The sequence below is a fragment of the Ornithorhynchus anatinus genome, chromosome 12 (genome assembly GCF_004115215.2).
Source record: "Ornithorhynchus anatinus isolate Pmale09 chromosome 12, mOrnAna1.pri.v4, whole genome shotgun sequence".
Taxonomy (NCBI): domain Eukaryota; kingdom Metazoa; phylum Chordata; class Mammalia; order Monotremata; family Ornithorhynchidae; genus Ornithorhynchus; species Ornithorhynchus anatinus.
Window position 1 is genome coordinate 27829642 of NC_041739.1, and position 15635 is coordinate 27845276.

General features: G+C 44.0%; 1 long non-coding RNA gene and 1 other non-coding gene across 2 annotated transcripts in view; one reads left to right on the top strand and one right to left on the bottom strand.

Annotated features, from left to right (window-relative positions):
* Positions 1-8650, bottom strand: part of LOC103170436 — a 32761-nt gene extending 24111 nt beyond the window's left edge. Inside the window, exon 1 of the long non-coding RNA XR_486166.3 lies at positions 8573-8650. This is a non-coding gene — a long non-coding RNA (uncharacterized LOC103170436). The remainder of the gene's footprint in view (positions 1-8572) is intronic.
* Positions 8651-12216: 3566 nt separating this feature from the next.
* On the top strand, positions 12217-12353 carry LOC114815693. The gene has a single exon (XR_003763496.1). It is a non-coding gene; the product is annotated as a small nucleolar RNA SNORA7 (small nucleolar RNA).
* Positions 12354-15635: the final 3282 nt, after the last annotated feature.

The window sequence follows — 15635 nt, forward strand, 5'->3', positions numbered from 1 at the left end:
GTGTAAGACAGGCTGGGTGTCAAGGGGTAATAATAATAATAATAATGTTGGTATTTGTTAAGCGCTTACTATGTGCAGAGCACTGTTCTAAGCGCTGGAGTAGATACAGGGTAATCAGGTTGTCCCACGTGAGGCTCACAGTTAATCCCCATTTTACAGATAACTGAGGCACAGAGAAGTGAAGTGACTTGCCCACAATCACACAGCTCACAAGTGGCCGATCCGGGATTCGAACCCATGACCTCTGACTCCAAAGCCCGTGCTCTTTCCACTGAGCCATGCTGCCTTGTCCCATGTGAGGCTCGCAGTCTCGATCTCCATTTTACAGATGAGGTAACTGAGGCACAGAGAAGTGAAGTGAAGCCCAAGGTCACACAGCAGACAAGTAAGTGGTGGAGTCGGAATTAGAACCCATGACCTTCTGACTCCCACGTCTGTGCTGTTTCCACTAGGCCAGGCTGTTTCTCTTAGGGAGAGAGGCATCTTAGGGAGGAGGCAAATGGGGGAAGAGAAGGTATTTCAGCTATAGCTTTGAGTCCACTGTAATCGTTTCTAAAAATAGTTTGGGAACCTATCTTGGAACATTTCCACCTGGCCCAGAAAAATATTTCGTACATTCGGCTGCTACATTCAGGCGAAACATTTCTTCTTGTTTAGCACACTTAGAGCCGTTAGGAGAGCTTCGGTAAGTTGCACTAGATTTAGTTTCCTCTTTCCTAGCAACCGGGGCAGCGTTTCCCAATGGCTTGGGGCAAGTCTGAAGCAACATTTAACCTAGTGAAATATGACCACAACACCTTTGCAACATTCTGCATCGGATGGATGGTGCAGAACATGAATTGCTGTCAAGCGTGCTCAGTGCTCAGTGGTCCACTTGGCTCTGAATTTGAAGTCAAATGGAAGAGGAATATTAATCCCAAAAGATGCAGAAGAAGCTTCACTCCTGTCACTATAGTTTCTTAGGAAGTTTTTGATGTGCTCTGAGAGTTGGTTATCGTAATGGCATTAGGTCACTGGGAAAGGGGAGCAGAATTTCAGTACCTTAATTTTCTAACATTGTGACAGCTGTGAAGTAACTTTCCTCCTTTTGGCCGGAGGCCACCCCTCATTGCCTTCGAGACTCATTTCTCACCAGGAGGATTTTACAGCTGTCCGAGGCTAGGGTGGATCAATACCTGTTGCACTCTTGGAGATTATTTTTGTTTACGTTGTTTAGTAGTGAAAAGTGAAAATTAGTGAGTAGTGGGAAGTTCGAAGGACCTGGGTTCTAATCCCAGCTCTGCCACGTCTAGTGTGTGACCTTGGGCTAGTCATTTAACTTCTCTGGGCCTCATTTACCTCATCTGTAAGATAGGGATTAAGAGTATGAGCCCCATGTGGGACAGGGACTGTGTCCAACTTGATTACGTGGCTCTGTGGAAAGAGCCCAGGCTTGGAAGTCAGAGGGCATGGTTCTAATCCCACCTCCGCCACCTGTCAGCTGTGTGACTTTGGGCAAGTCACTTAATTTCTCTGTACCTGTTACCTCATCTGTAAAATGGGCATTAAGACTGTGAGCCCGACATGGAACAAATTGATAACCCTGTATCTATCCCAGCACTTAGAACAGTGCTTGGCACATAGTAAGTGCTTAACAAATAACATCATTATTGTTATTATTATTATTAACTTGTATCTACCTAGTGGTTAGAACAGTGCTTGGCACTCTAGACTGTAAACACGTCGGGGGCAGGGGATGTGACTATTTACTGCTATATTGTACTCTCTCAAGCGCTTAGTACAGAGCTCGGCAACACAGTAAGCGCTCAATAAATACGATTGAATGAATGAACGAATGAATGAACACAGTCTGCACTCAACAAGTGTCATAATTTTAGCGTTCAGTGTTTCAGTGACTTGTTTCTGCTGTTGCTTGGAGGAGGCGTTGCAGCATGAAAGCTAATGAATGAATCTCTGCTTTCAACTGCAACCTCATCAGCAAAAGACACGACGGGAAATCAGGAGTGAAAATTTATTGCCAAACACTGGCAACACTGACTGTTGAAAGACCAGGAGTAATGAAGCCGAGACAGTGTTAGTCAGTGCCCAGGGCCAGAACTGGACCTCGTGATGGGCAGAGGAGGCAGACTAAATTTGGTTCACTTCTCCTCTGATATAAGCTCCCTAGTTCAAACGGGGACTGGGGCTCAGGCTAGGGTTTGAGTTTGGAAAAGCAGTTCAGCCTAGAGGTTAAAGCTCCGGCCTGGAAATCAGAAGGACCTGGATTCTAATCCCGGTTCTGCCGCTTCCCTGTTGTGTGACCTTGGACAATTCACTTCACTTCTCTGCACCTCACTTCCCTCATGTGTAAAATGGGAATTAAGACTGTGAGCCCCATGTGGGACAGGGAAAGTGTCCGACCGGATTACCTTGACTCTATCCCAGCTCTTAGAACAGTGTCTAGCACATAGTAAGTGCTTGACATGTAGCATTAAAACAAAAGGAAAAAGAATAGGATAAGAAGCACTTTTTGTGCGTGAGGACTCATAATTGCTCAACTAGGGATATTTTTACGTGCAGCTTTTCTGTGTCAGTCAATCAATCAACCATCTTTATTGAGTGTTTGCTGTGCGCAGAGCACTCTATTAAGCTCTTGGGAGGGTACGATATAGCAGAATTGGTTGCCATATTCCCTGCCCATCATGAGTTTACAATGTAGTCCCTCTACAGTTGTTCACCTTGAAATGGGGTGGGTATCTTTTCTGTTGTTGGCGAAGTTCATCTTAAACCATGGATACGGGATGGTTTAACTCAAAAATCACCTCAGGATGAGTGACCCTGTCAACTCACACACTGTCCTTCATGGAAAACTGATTAGGGAACACAGATGAGGAATTTAATTAAGCTTAATTGAGGCTTAATTAAGCTCTCTCTTCCTCTAGTCACACCCTTCATTCATTCATTCAATAGTATTTATTGAGCGCTTACTATGTGCAGAGCACTGTACTAAGTGCTTGGGATGAACAAGTCGGCAACACCCTCTACCACTCACTTTCCCCAACCTGTCAGGACAACCCAAAAACAAAGTTAGTGGCTGGAAGAAGTATTTACGTTCCTCAAGAAAACAGGAAATGGGCCGAGGTTATGAGAATCAGCGTGCCTGTGCATCACCACCAAAACCCAAACAAGCATCTGCACGTATGGGCATTGGGTGAGACTGGCAGGGAAATCAACCACAAAGCAAACCTTGGTAATTTCCTGAAACATCCTAAATAAGGGTTACTCACTGAGGGAGTGACTACTTAAGTCTTAGTGGGCTCAGCAAACAGCTCTGGGTACAAACTAAATGAGCTAAAAACAGTGTTACTGAGTTGCTGATTGAAACAATATACAGAGAATTTGACCTTTCCCCAAATGATTTATCCTCTCCCCCAGTTTTATCCCCATAACTATTGCCCCATAACTTTGAGTCAATCACACATGAATGTACTTGCCACCACCTAGATCACTTTTCTAAATACCTTATTACTTGAACACTCACTCAAATAAATAGCCCTTTTCCCTCTTCTTTCATCTGTAAATTGTTTGTGTCTGTCTCTCCAACTAGGTTGCATGGTCCTCAAAGGCAGGGATCATATCTATTACCTCTAGTACTTTACCAAAGTGTGTTGTACAGTGCTCTTGATTGATTACTACTGTTTGATCGTATGCGGGCAGGGAACGTGGCTACTAACTCTGTTATATTGTACTCTCCCAAGTTCTTAGTAAAGTGCTCTGCATACAGAAAATGCTCAATAAATAATAATGATAGTATTTGTTAAGCACTATGTGCCAAGCACTATTCTAAGCGCTGGGGTAGATACAGGGTAATCAAGTTGCCCCAACTGGGGCTTGCAGTCCTAACCCCCATTTTACAGATGAGGTAACTGAGGCACAGAGAAGTTAAGTGATTTGCCCAAAGTCACACAGCTGACAAGTGGGGGAGCCGGGATTAAAACCCACAAGCTCTGACTCTTAAACCCGTGCTCTTTCATCAGTCAATGACTGATTGGTTGACTGACTGAGGGTAGAGACTGTGACCTGGCATGGGTCAGATTAAAGCTCTGGTGGATCTAGGGCAATCGAAAGCCTGAGGGATCCCATTTCAGGCATTCACCTCCAACTTCACACATTCTCCTCCCAGCATAGCTGTGTTGCAATGAGCCTTGCTTTAGTGTTGGCTGACTCAGCTGGTTGATCATCTTTTGCCGCTAGCTAGTTTTAAGTATGACTTGTAGGTCGTTCTGATGGAATTGTTTGAGAAACTATTCTGCGGATAAGTCCGTGGTAAACCTGCTACTATCAAAGACTGTATCTAGACTGTAGCTGTCTTTTCTCCTCCACCAGACTGTAAACTCTTTGAGTGCAGAGATCAGGTCTACTAATTCTAATGCACCCTCCCAAGCGCTTAGTACAATGAGTGCTCAGTAAATATGATTGATTGATCAATGGATTCATTAAGCGATGGCTATTTGTAAAACACTTTGCTCTGTGCAGAGCACTGTACCAAAGGCTTGGGAGAGTGTAAAAGAATTAGTAGACATGATCCCTGCCCTCACAGAGCTTGCAATCTGGTGAGGGAGATAGACACTAAAATAAATTAAATATAAAAGATAAAGATAAAATAAATTAATGGACTGTAAACTTGCTGTGGGCAGGGAATATATCCGTTATAGTGTTAGATGGTACACTGTGATATTACACTGTACATTGTATACACTGCATATATAGATGGTTATATAGTTAGACTGTGAGCCCATCATTGGGCAGGGATTGTCTCTATCTGTTGCCGAACTGTACATTCCAAGTGGCATTTGTTAAGCACTTATTATGTGCCATGAACTGTACTAAACACTGGGGTAGCTGCAAGCTAATCAGGTTGGACACAGTCTATGTCCCACATGGGGTTCACAGCCTTAATCTCCATTTTACAGGTGAGGTTACTGAGGATGGAAGGTAAGGTAGACAGATGACTAAGGTACAGTGCTCTGCACATGGTAAGCGCTCAATAAATACCATTGAATGAATGAATGAATATATTGTTATACTGTACTAAGCACTTGGGAGACCAAACGCTTAGTACAGTGCTCTGCCCACAGTAAGAATTCAATAAATGCAATTGATTGCTTGATAGGGGAAGCAATAGAGTATTAAAGATGCGAACATAAGTGTAATGGGCAGGGTGGCTGCATTGTCAATACTGATGGAAAAATTAGGTGGAAAAGAGGATTTGGGAAGGAAGATGAGGAGTGGAGTGGGAAGTAGAAAAAGTGTCGGTGAAAGAAACTGAGAAGAAACACCAAGAGATAGAGGAGGAGCATGGCCTAGTGGATAGATCATGGGCCTGGAAGTCAGAAGGACTTGGGTTCTATTGTCGGCTCTATCACTTGCCTGCTGCCTGACCTTAGTCAAGTCAATTAACTTCTCTGTGCCTCAGTTACCTCACCTGTAAAATGGAGATTAAGGCTGTGAACCCCATGTGGGACAGACTGTATCCAACCTGATTAGCTTGCAGCTACCCCAGTGTTTAGTACAGTTCTTGGCACATAATAAGTGCTTAACAAATGCCATAAAAAAGGATGACTGTGTCAGAGAAACCAAGGTTAGGTAATGAATGCTTGGAGTAGACAAGGGTCATCTCCGGGGTCAAAGGCAGCTGAGAGGTCAAGGAAAACTAGGATGGAGTAGAGACCAATGGGTTTGATGAGAAAGAAGTCACTGATGAGCTTGGAGAGAGTAGTTGGCTCAGTTAATAAGTAGTTGGCTGCTTGGAGAAGCAGCGTGGCTCAGTGGAAAGAGCCTGGGCTTTGGAGTCAGAGGTCATGAGTTTGAATTCCAGCTCTGCCACTTGTCAGCCGTGTGACTGTGGGCAAGTCACTTAACTTCTCTGTGCCTCAGTTCCCTCATCTGTAAAATAGGGATGAAGACTGTGAGCCCTACGTGGGACAACCTGATTCCCCTATGCCTACCCCAGCGCTTAGAACAGTGCTCTGCACATAGTAAGCGCTTAACAAATACCAACATTATTATTATTATTATTATTAGTTTCAGTGGAGTGGAGTGAAAAGGCAGAAACCAGACTGTAGAAGGCCCTGAGGAATTGGAGGGGAAGACCCATTCACAGTGTTTGGACAGGAAAAGTAGAAGGGAGAAAGGGTTGGGTGGTGCAATGGAGTCAACAAAGAGTTTGGTTATTGTTTTTTAGAATTGGGAAGTTGTGGGAATGGCTGGAAGTAGAGGAGAAGATTTGAAATGAGAGTGAAGAATTGAAGACTGTGGAAGGGGAGAGAAAAAGAGGGGGCACAAGTGTTTTTATAAAATGAGAAGGGATGGGGTCGGAGGCGCAGGTGGAGGGTGGAGTTTTTGAAAGCTGGGGAGAGGTCTCTTGAGAGACAGCCGAGAAGGATGAGAGAGTGAATGGATTGGAGGTGGGGGGAATAAGATGCTGCTGGGGAGGAGATGGGGAGACTCTGGGGAGTTCATGCCTGATGTTTTGAATTTTGTCAACCAAGTAGTTGGCAAAGTCATCAGGGTTGAGAGAGGGAGGAGTGGGTGGAGGTACTGAGGATTTAAGAAGGGAGTTAAAAATCTGGAATAATTGGTGTGGCCATGGGAATAATGATAATAATAATAATAATTATAACAATTATGGTATTTATTAAGTACTTAATATGTGTCAGGCACTGCTCTAAGCAACGGGGTAGATACAAGGTCATCAGGTTGAACACAGTCTAACCGGGAGGGAGAACAGGTATTGAATCCCCATTTTATTACAGATGAGGAAACTGAGGAACAGAGAAGTTAAGTGATTTGCCCAAGATCACACAGCAGGCAAGGGGCAGAACTGGAATTAGAACCCAGGTTCTCCGGTTCCCAGGTCTGCACTCTTTCCATTAGGCCATGCTGCTTTTTAAGTCAATGAGGGAGGAGAGTAGTGTTGCTTGGTGGAGTTATTGCAGAACAGGGTGCTTTTGAGCTGAGTGAAGGTGGGCTAAGATCTAGATTTTTGACAACAATTCTTTAGTTCGCTATGGAGCCTGATGCCCCTTAGTCACCCCACTTTGCCTCTCCATCTTGAAGGACACAATGACTGACCTTTTCATAGCCTACTTTTATTGATTGCTCCTTCTTCTACTCCCCCTCCTTCCCACCCATTTTTACCACTCATAGTGAGTTTTTTCTGGTGGAAGCTCTTCCCAAAGAGTTGGCTAGTTGTGACAAATGCAGATTCCAACTGATTTTTCTTTTGAACTTGTTATGATCAGTGTAGGAGGTGTAAAAAGATTGGGTTGAGATTCCCTGGGGTAAAAGCTGGAGGATTTGGAGAATTATGAAACAACAGGAAAGCAACGTGGTCTAGCGGAAAGAGCACAGCCCAGGAGACAGAGGACCTGGGTTCTAATCCCCTCTCTGCCACTTGCCTGCTGTTTGATCTTGGGCAAGTTGCGACTTCTCTGTGCCTCAGTTTCCTCATCTGTAAAATGGAGATTCAAAGCTGTTCTCCCTCCCATTTAGACTGTAGACCCCATGGGGGTACAGGGACTGCGTCCAACCTGATGATCTTGTATCTACCCCAACGCCTAGTATAGTGCTTGACACATAAGAAGCACTTAACAAAAACCATCATTTGAAATGAAGGGGTTGCTTGGAAACTCTCTCCCTCAGAGGAACCTCTGACTTTTGGGTTGCACTGGCTTGAGGTTTTTAAGACACTCTAGGTTTTTGTTCAACGGCTCTTCCCCCCTTGTCCCAACTCTTATTTGGTCTCATGGTTTTCAAGTTTCTATGCCCTAAAACTCTTTAGGTAACAACTTTCTGGGATTTTCTCACCAATCCCTTAGGAATTCAGTGCGTTTCTATCCAGTGCCACTCTACAGAGTGACCAAGAAATAATAGAGTCCCAATTTTTATCCAAAAGGACTTCAACCTTCTTGATGAATTTCCATTAACTCAGTCATCCACTAATCACACTGTAATTAATCACGACTTTCTCACCAATCCCTGTATCCTACCCGATTATCTTGTGCCTGGTACATAGTAAGGGCTTACCAAGTATCCTAAAAAAAACACCCAAAACAAAGCAGTCATCAAATTCTGTCACCTAGGTTTGTGTCCTTCCCAAGGATATGTAGTTAGAGAGAGGAAAAAAAGTAGAATAAAAACAGCCAGTACAGCCTTTAAAAAACCTAAGATAGAGTTTGGGGTCAGAGGGCATCAAGCTTCATACGAAACTGAAGGATTTTGAGGTTGTTCTGGTCTTCAACCTTCTATAAAGATTCAGTTTCTGGAATAGCTTCATCATTGTCATCCACAATGCACTAGGATTTTCACCCTTTATTCACCCCTCCCTCTGCCCCATGGCACTTAAGTCCATATCCGTAATTCATCGATTTATATTAATGTCCATCTCCCCCTCTAGGCTGTAAACTCCTTGTGGGCAGAGAACGTGTCTACCAACTCAATCGTAATGTACTCTCCCAAGTGCTCAGTACAGTCTTCTATACACAGTAAGTGCTCAATAAATATGATGGATTCACTGATCCACAAACCATACCCAACATCCGACGATAGCACAAGGTGGCCAACGGCAAAGTCTCGAAGCATAGGCTGCTCCCCAGGGTTGAAGCAACGCTTACAGCAACATAGTCCTCCTGGGTGGGATATGTGAGAAGAAAGGATGTCAGCAGATACCCAAACTGCCAGTATATGAGGAAGCTAAAAGGTCATACCTAAAAGGTCAGAGGGCAGAAGGATGTGTTGTAAAGACACTGTGGAATTGTTGGGTAATCACTGCAGTAGACAGACCAGTCTGGTGCGAAGAAATTGCCTGAGGAATGTTCTCCTAGAGCAAAGGCTTTGTGAAGGTCGAGGAAAAGTGAAAGACAGAGACGGGCCTGATGTTGGACAAACATGCCAGTGCAACGAATCTCTACTCTTTCTTGGAAACAATGTGGGAGGGTGATTTGGACCTGCGGTGGTCTTTTCAGTCACTTCTGAATGCCGTCAGAAACTTCAGCTTTGAAAATGCAAGACAGCTATATGTAGAATCATGAGTAAAGGAAAATTTTCTCATGAGATTTTTGTAGGCCATGATTGACACAGTCTTTCTCAGTGGTTGAACTCTGGGACTTCCTGACATAATGTAGTTTCTAAATCGTCTCTAAGTAAATGATCTTCCTTACTGATTTTCAGGTAGGTTTTGACCTTTTGCAGGAAGTTTTGGTTCTAACTGTGGTTAACAAGGCTTCAGAAAATGCCTCAGAAACCAAGAAGTAGTACGACTCCTGAGGAGAATCACAAGGTTACTTCCTCTTCTCTCAAGAGCATAATAGAGATGATCTAAACAGTCAAAGACAGAATAGTGCAGGAAACTAAACTAGCACCCATGTGCTAGGAGACATATTCACACAGCAATAAACACATGTAGACAGAAGAAAGGCAGAAAAACAGAAGTCAACAACACCTAGACACAGGCACTGAGAAACATAAAATCCTCTTTTTAATAAACTCCCTTAAGTACTTGTCAAAATATAATTGTTTCGAATTTGTGAAAAAATCCAAGGGCAGAGAATATGTGTTTTGCTTCCATTGTACTCTCCTGACCACTTGCTGATCATTCAATGACATTTATTGACCATCTACTGAGTGCAAAGCACCATATGGAATGCAGAATAATTAATGTTCTATAGGATTGTATTAGTATTAGCACACTATGTGCAAATATAGGGCTTTGCACTGAGTAGATAATAAATGCCTCTGATTGACTGCCTAGTTGGAAAATACTTCATCAGCTGCAAATGGAAGGCTTAGCTGTTGTGAAGGTTTGGATTCTAGTCTCTGCTTAACCACTGCCTCTCCATATAATTTGGGAAAACTGCTAAACCAATCTGTGCCTCAGGATTCTCTCCTACAATAAACAAATGTAATTTCAAGGTCTCTGAGAAATGCGGCTTAATGAACTGTGGATACAGTGCTCTGCACATAGTAAGCGCTCAATAAATGCCACTGATGGATTGATAAAGTAGAAAGTGAAGTAAGAAGAAGTTTTCAAATGGTGTCCTGAACCCCGAGAAGCTATTATGGCTCTGGGCTAGGTTCAAGAGCACAGTTCTAATCTCAGTTCTACCTGTTGCCTGCAGTCAAATCACTTTACTTTTCCGTGCCTTGGTTTCCCCATCTGTAAAATAGGGATTCAATACTTGTTCTCCCTCCTACTTGGACTGTGAGACCCTTGTAGGACAGGGACTGTGTCTGACCTGATTGACTTGATTCTACCCCAGAACTTAGAACTGTTTGACTCATACTAAGTGCTTAACAAATATAGTAATAATAATAAACCAGATTGGTACCCCTAACTCCATCCAGCCTTGATGTCTCAGAGACCACCTCCAGGAAAACAGAGACTCACATCTGGGCCAGGTTCCTCTTTGTTCAGAAAGGCAGCTACTGATTGCTCACTGTGGGCAGGAAAGTTGTGTCATATTGTTATATTGTACTCACCCATTTGCTTAGTACAGTGCTCTGCACACAGTAACCACCCAATAAACATAATTGATTGATTGATTGAACTGGCCTCTGCAAATGATGCATGACTTTAGCTCCAGCTTTACTTGACAGTTACATAGTGTTTTGAGTAAGGTTAATGGATCAAAGAGTTATCTTTGAACTCAAAGAAAATTTGTAATCAAAGAGTATATAGGGCATGAAAGAACAAGAATACACTGGAATTATTCAAGTGCTCAGTACAGTGCTCTGCACATAGTAAGTGCTCAATAAATACTATTGAATGAATATGTGTCCATTAGTTAAAAAAGGAAATCAATAAACAAAAGAGAAGTTTAATTTGTGAGAAGCACCGTGGCCTAGTGGAAAGACCACAGGGCTGGGAGTTTAAAGACCTGGATTCTAATTCCGAACCCATCACTTGTCTGCTGTGTGACTTCAGGCTAGTCACTTAACTTCTCTGTGCTTCAGTTTCCTGAGCTGCAAAGTGCAGTTTCAATACCTGTTCTCTCACCTACTTAGACTGTGACCCCATGTGGGACCTGATTATCTTGTACCTACTTCAGTGCTTAGTACTGTGCTCGTCACATAGTAAGTGCTTAACGATATTATTTTCGTTATTATTATTATTCATTTGTCTGCCTAAGGCGCTAGAGATTGATTTCACACTAACCAGAAGGCTGAAAATGACCTAACTAAATGAATCATTCACCCTAACTGAAAGGACACTGTCTACAAGTTATTTAGAGCTATGTTCACCTTTTATGAAACGGTAGTTACAATTGTTCCAAAATACAGGCAAATTGCACAATACAACTAAATCGTATTCGTTTAAAGCGAGGTTACAGTATAAGTGGTTATGTATGTTTTCCCACAGACTTACATATTATAAAGTTGGGATCTGTTCCAAACCTCTGGAAAAGCAATATGAAATTCTTATACATGATCTCTTGAACTGATTAGCTACATCACTGTTTAATATTTCTTTAATTCAAAGCACAGCCTAATATTAAATGAAGTGTTGCAATATAATGATTACCAATTAGTAGTATTTAGTAGCGTAGTAGTTTAGTAGTTTAGAAGCAGCGTGGTTCAGTGGAAAGAGCACGGGCTTTGGAGCCAGAGGTCATGAGTTCGAATCCCAGCTCTGCCACTTGCCAGCTGTGTGACTGTGGGCAAGTCACTTAACTTCTCGGTGCCTCAGTGACCTCATCTGTAAAATGGGGATTAAGACTGTGAGCCCCACGTGGGACATCCTGATTCCCCTGTGTCTACCCCAGCGCTTAGAACAGTGCTCAGCCCATAGTAAGCACTTAACAAATACCAACATTAGTAGTAGTAGTATTTATTGAATGTTTACTGTGGGCAGAGCACTGTACTCAGCACATGACAGCATACCAAAGAGAAGATACCACCCCTGCCCTCCAAGAACTTAATAATGATGGTATTTGTCAAACCCTGTTCTAAGCCCTGGGGTAGATATAAGTTAATCAGGTTGGACACAGTCCCTGTCCCACATGGGGCTCACAGTCTAAGTAGGAGGGAGAACAGGTATTGAATCGCCATTTTTCAGTGGAGGAAAGTGAGGCACAGAGAAGTTAAAAGACTTGCCCAAGGTCACACAGCAGGTAGATGGCGATGCCAGGATTAGAGCCCAGGTCCTCTGACTCCCAGGCTTGGGGGTCTTGTTGGACTCCCCTCTTAGGATGGCACCTGCAGAGTTTCCAGTCCTCTACCAGTCTCCGCTACAGGAGGGAGAGTCAAGCAGACACATACTCATTCCATTCCTAGCTTGGGCAGTGGCTAGCGAGTGGAAGATATCTGCTACAAGTCAAAACTCCCCTGTGTTGGGCAGCAGCGGCACGGGAGAGAGTCGAGGGAGGAGACTTATGTTTACTGCATCGAAGAAGGCAGTGGTAACCACTTCTGGATTTTTACCAAGAGAACTCAATGGCTACACTACCAGAACAATTGCAGATGGAGGTGGGGCGTTTTGGGAAAGATGTGTCCATGGAGTCGCTACGGCTTGGAGATGACAGCATAAGACAAGGAAGTCTAGCAGGGGTGACAGACTTTTAAATGAATTGCAGCTAGGGGAGTAATAAAATATATGAAACATGTATATGTGCTGTAGGTAGTGTGTTAACTTAAATGTTTAGATGGCCCAGGATAGCAGAGACAGCAGTTGGAGGATGCAAAGTGGGAGGACTAGAGATTATCCGGGAGAAGCTTCCTCAAGGAGATGTGATGTCAGAAAGGCTTTTATGGTGGGAAAATCAATCAGTGGTGTTTATTGAGTACTTACTGTGTGCAGAGCACTCTATTAAGCCCTTGGGAGAGTACAATACAATAGAGTCGGTAGACATGTTCCCTGCCTGCAGCGGGTTTATAGACTAGAGGGGAAACTTGCAGTCTATCAGAAATGTGGGAGGAGGGCATACTGGACAGAGGGAAGGGAGATCAGCAGCATGAGAGGAAAAAAAATAAGGAGCAGTTAATAGTTTGGTTTGAGAGGAGCGAAATAGCGTGCCTTGGAGTGCAATGAGGGGAGATAGTGGACATGCAGGAAGGAGAGAGCTGATTGAGTGCTTTAAAGTCAATGGTCAGGACTTTCTTCTTGATATGGAGAGGAATGGGTAACCTTTAGAAGTCTGTGAGGAGTGGGAAGATATGAGCAGTATATTTCAGAAAAAATGACCCATGCGGCAAACTGAATCATGAACCCGGGTGGGGAGAGTCTGGAAGCAGGGAGATCTGTGAGGAGGCTAATGCAGTACTAAAGCAGGGCTATAAGCTTTAAAGCCCAGACCAGTATAGTGGCTCTTGGAAAGGAGAAAAGAGAAAAGATGCTGGAAATGTGAAATATTATGAGCCTTTGCAAATAATTGCAAAAGCAGATTGGTTGGCTGACTATGGTCATGGTTTCTCAACAGTGAAGAATTTGTCCAACTTAGGTTAAACAGCTTCTTTTCTAAATAAAGGAACTTATGTGGAGTAAGTCTTCAAACAATACTGTTTGTATCTCCAAGGTGGCTTTTTTATCATGGGGGTTAAATGACACCCAGGGTGTGCTTGTTATACAAGTTTTCAGCAGAATCAGCCAGCTCTAAAACTTCTTTTCAGCTGAGCTTTCCCCAAGCCCTCACTTCACCTACTCCCTCTGCTTCCTGTGTCACCCTCAGCCCCACATTACTTAACATTCTTATCTGTAATTTAGTTTAATGTCTGTCTTGCCCTTTAGACTGTAAACTGGTGGTGGGGAAGAAACATGTCTACTGAAGCTAGTATACTGTACTCTCCAATGTGCTTAGTACAGAGCTCTGCACACAGTAAGCACTCAATAAATACCACCGATTGATGCTTGACAAATATGATCAATTGATTTTTGAGCTGATGAGTGTTTCCGCTCTGTTTTACCTAACGCATTGTTTTGACTCTAACACTCGATTCATTCATGGCACTACCTCAGAAATGCAGGTATTAGGAAGGAGGCACATATAGGAGCCATGGGGGAATGGGGAAACAAAGCAAAACTCTTCATCTTTCCTGCGATCCCGTTCCTCTTCCTCCTAACACTTCCTATCACAGAAGAGTGCACCACTATCCTCTCTGTCCCAGGGGCTGCAACTTTATTGTGGCATCCTCAACCTATCATTATTTTTCAATTCTCACATTCAATCCATTGCCAAATCCTGCTGGTCTTTCCTTCACAATATCTCCCAGATCTACCCCTTCCTCTCCATGACCATCAATCAGTGGCATTTATTGAACGCTTATTGTGTGCAGAGCAGTGTACTAAGCACTTGGGAGAATATTCATTCATTCAATAGTATTTATTGAGTGCTTACTATGTGCAGAGCACTGTACTAAGCACTTGGAATGTACAATTCGGCAACAGATAGAGACAATCCCTGCCCAATGACGGGCTCACAGTCTAATCCGGGGAGACAGACGGCAGAGCAAAACAGAACGAAACTAAAACAAGACAACATTATCACGATAAATAGAATCAAGGGGATGTACACCTCATTAACAAAATAAATTAGGTAATAAATAATACAAATGGGCACAGTGCTGAGGGGAGGGAAAACAGGGAGGAGTAGAGGATGGGGAGGGGAAAGGAGAGGAGGGGGAGCAGAGGGAAAGAGGGCTCAGCTGAGGGGAGGTGAAGGGGGAAGGGGGAGGAGCAGAGGGTGGAGGGGGAGCAGAGGGAAAAGCGGGGAGCTCAGTCTGGGAAGGCCTCTTGGAGGAGGTGAGCTCTCAGTAGGGCTTTGAAGAGGAGAAGAAAGTTAGTTTGGCGGAGGTGAGGAGGGAGGGTATTCCAGGACAACAGGAGGACATGGGCCAGAGGTCAACGGAGGGAGAGGCGTGAACGGGGGACGGTGAGGAGGTGAGCTGCAGAGGAGCGGAGTGTGTGGGGTGGGCAGTAGAAAGAGAGAAGGGAGGTGAGGTAGGAGGGGCCAAGGTGATGGAGAGCTTTGAAGCCAAGAGTGAGGAGTTTTTGTTTCGTGTGCAGGTTGATAGGCAACTACTGGAGGTTTTTAAGGAGGGGAGTGACATGACCAGAGCATTTCTGTAAGAAGATATCCGAGCAGCGGAATGAAGAATAGACTGGAGCGGGGAGAGACTGGAGGAAGGGAGATCAGAGAGAAGTCTGACACAATCATCCAGCCGGGATATTATGAGAGCCTGTACCAGCACGATAGCCGTTTGGATGGAGAGGAAAGGGCGGATCTTGGTGATATTGTAAAGGTGAGACCGGCAGGCGTGGGTGACGGAATACAACAGAGTTGGTAGACACTTTCCCTGCCCTCAACCAATTTACAGCCTAGAGGACTGCCACTCCACCCAGACCGCTACTGCCCTGATACAAACCTTGGTCATTTTGCAGTTAGACTAGCCCACTAACCTCCCCTCTGGTTTCCCTGCCTTCAGCCTCTCCCCACTCCAACCTATACAATCTGCTCTGCAAAAATAATCATCCTGAAGCATCTCTTGCCCCACATCTCCCCTCTCCTTAAAACTCTCACCAGCTTCTTAGGTCTCTTCACATCCAACAAAAACTCACAAATGGCTTCAAGAGTCTCTATTCACCCCTCCTGACGTAACTGTTG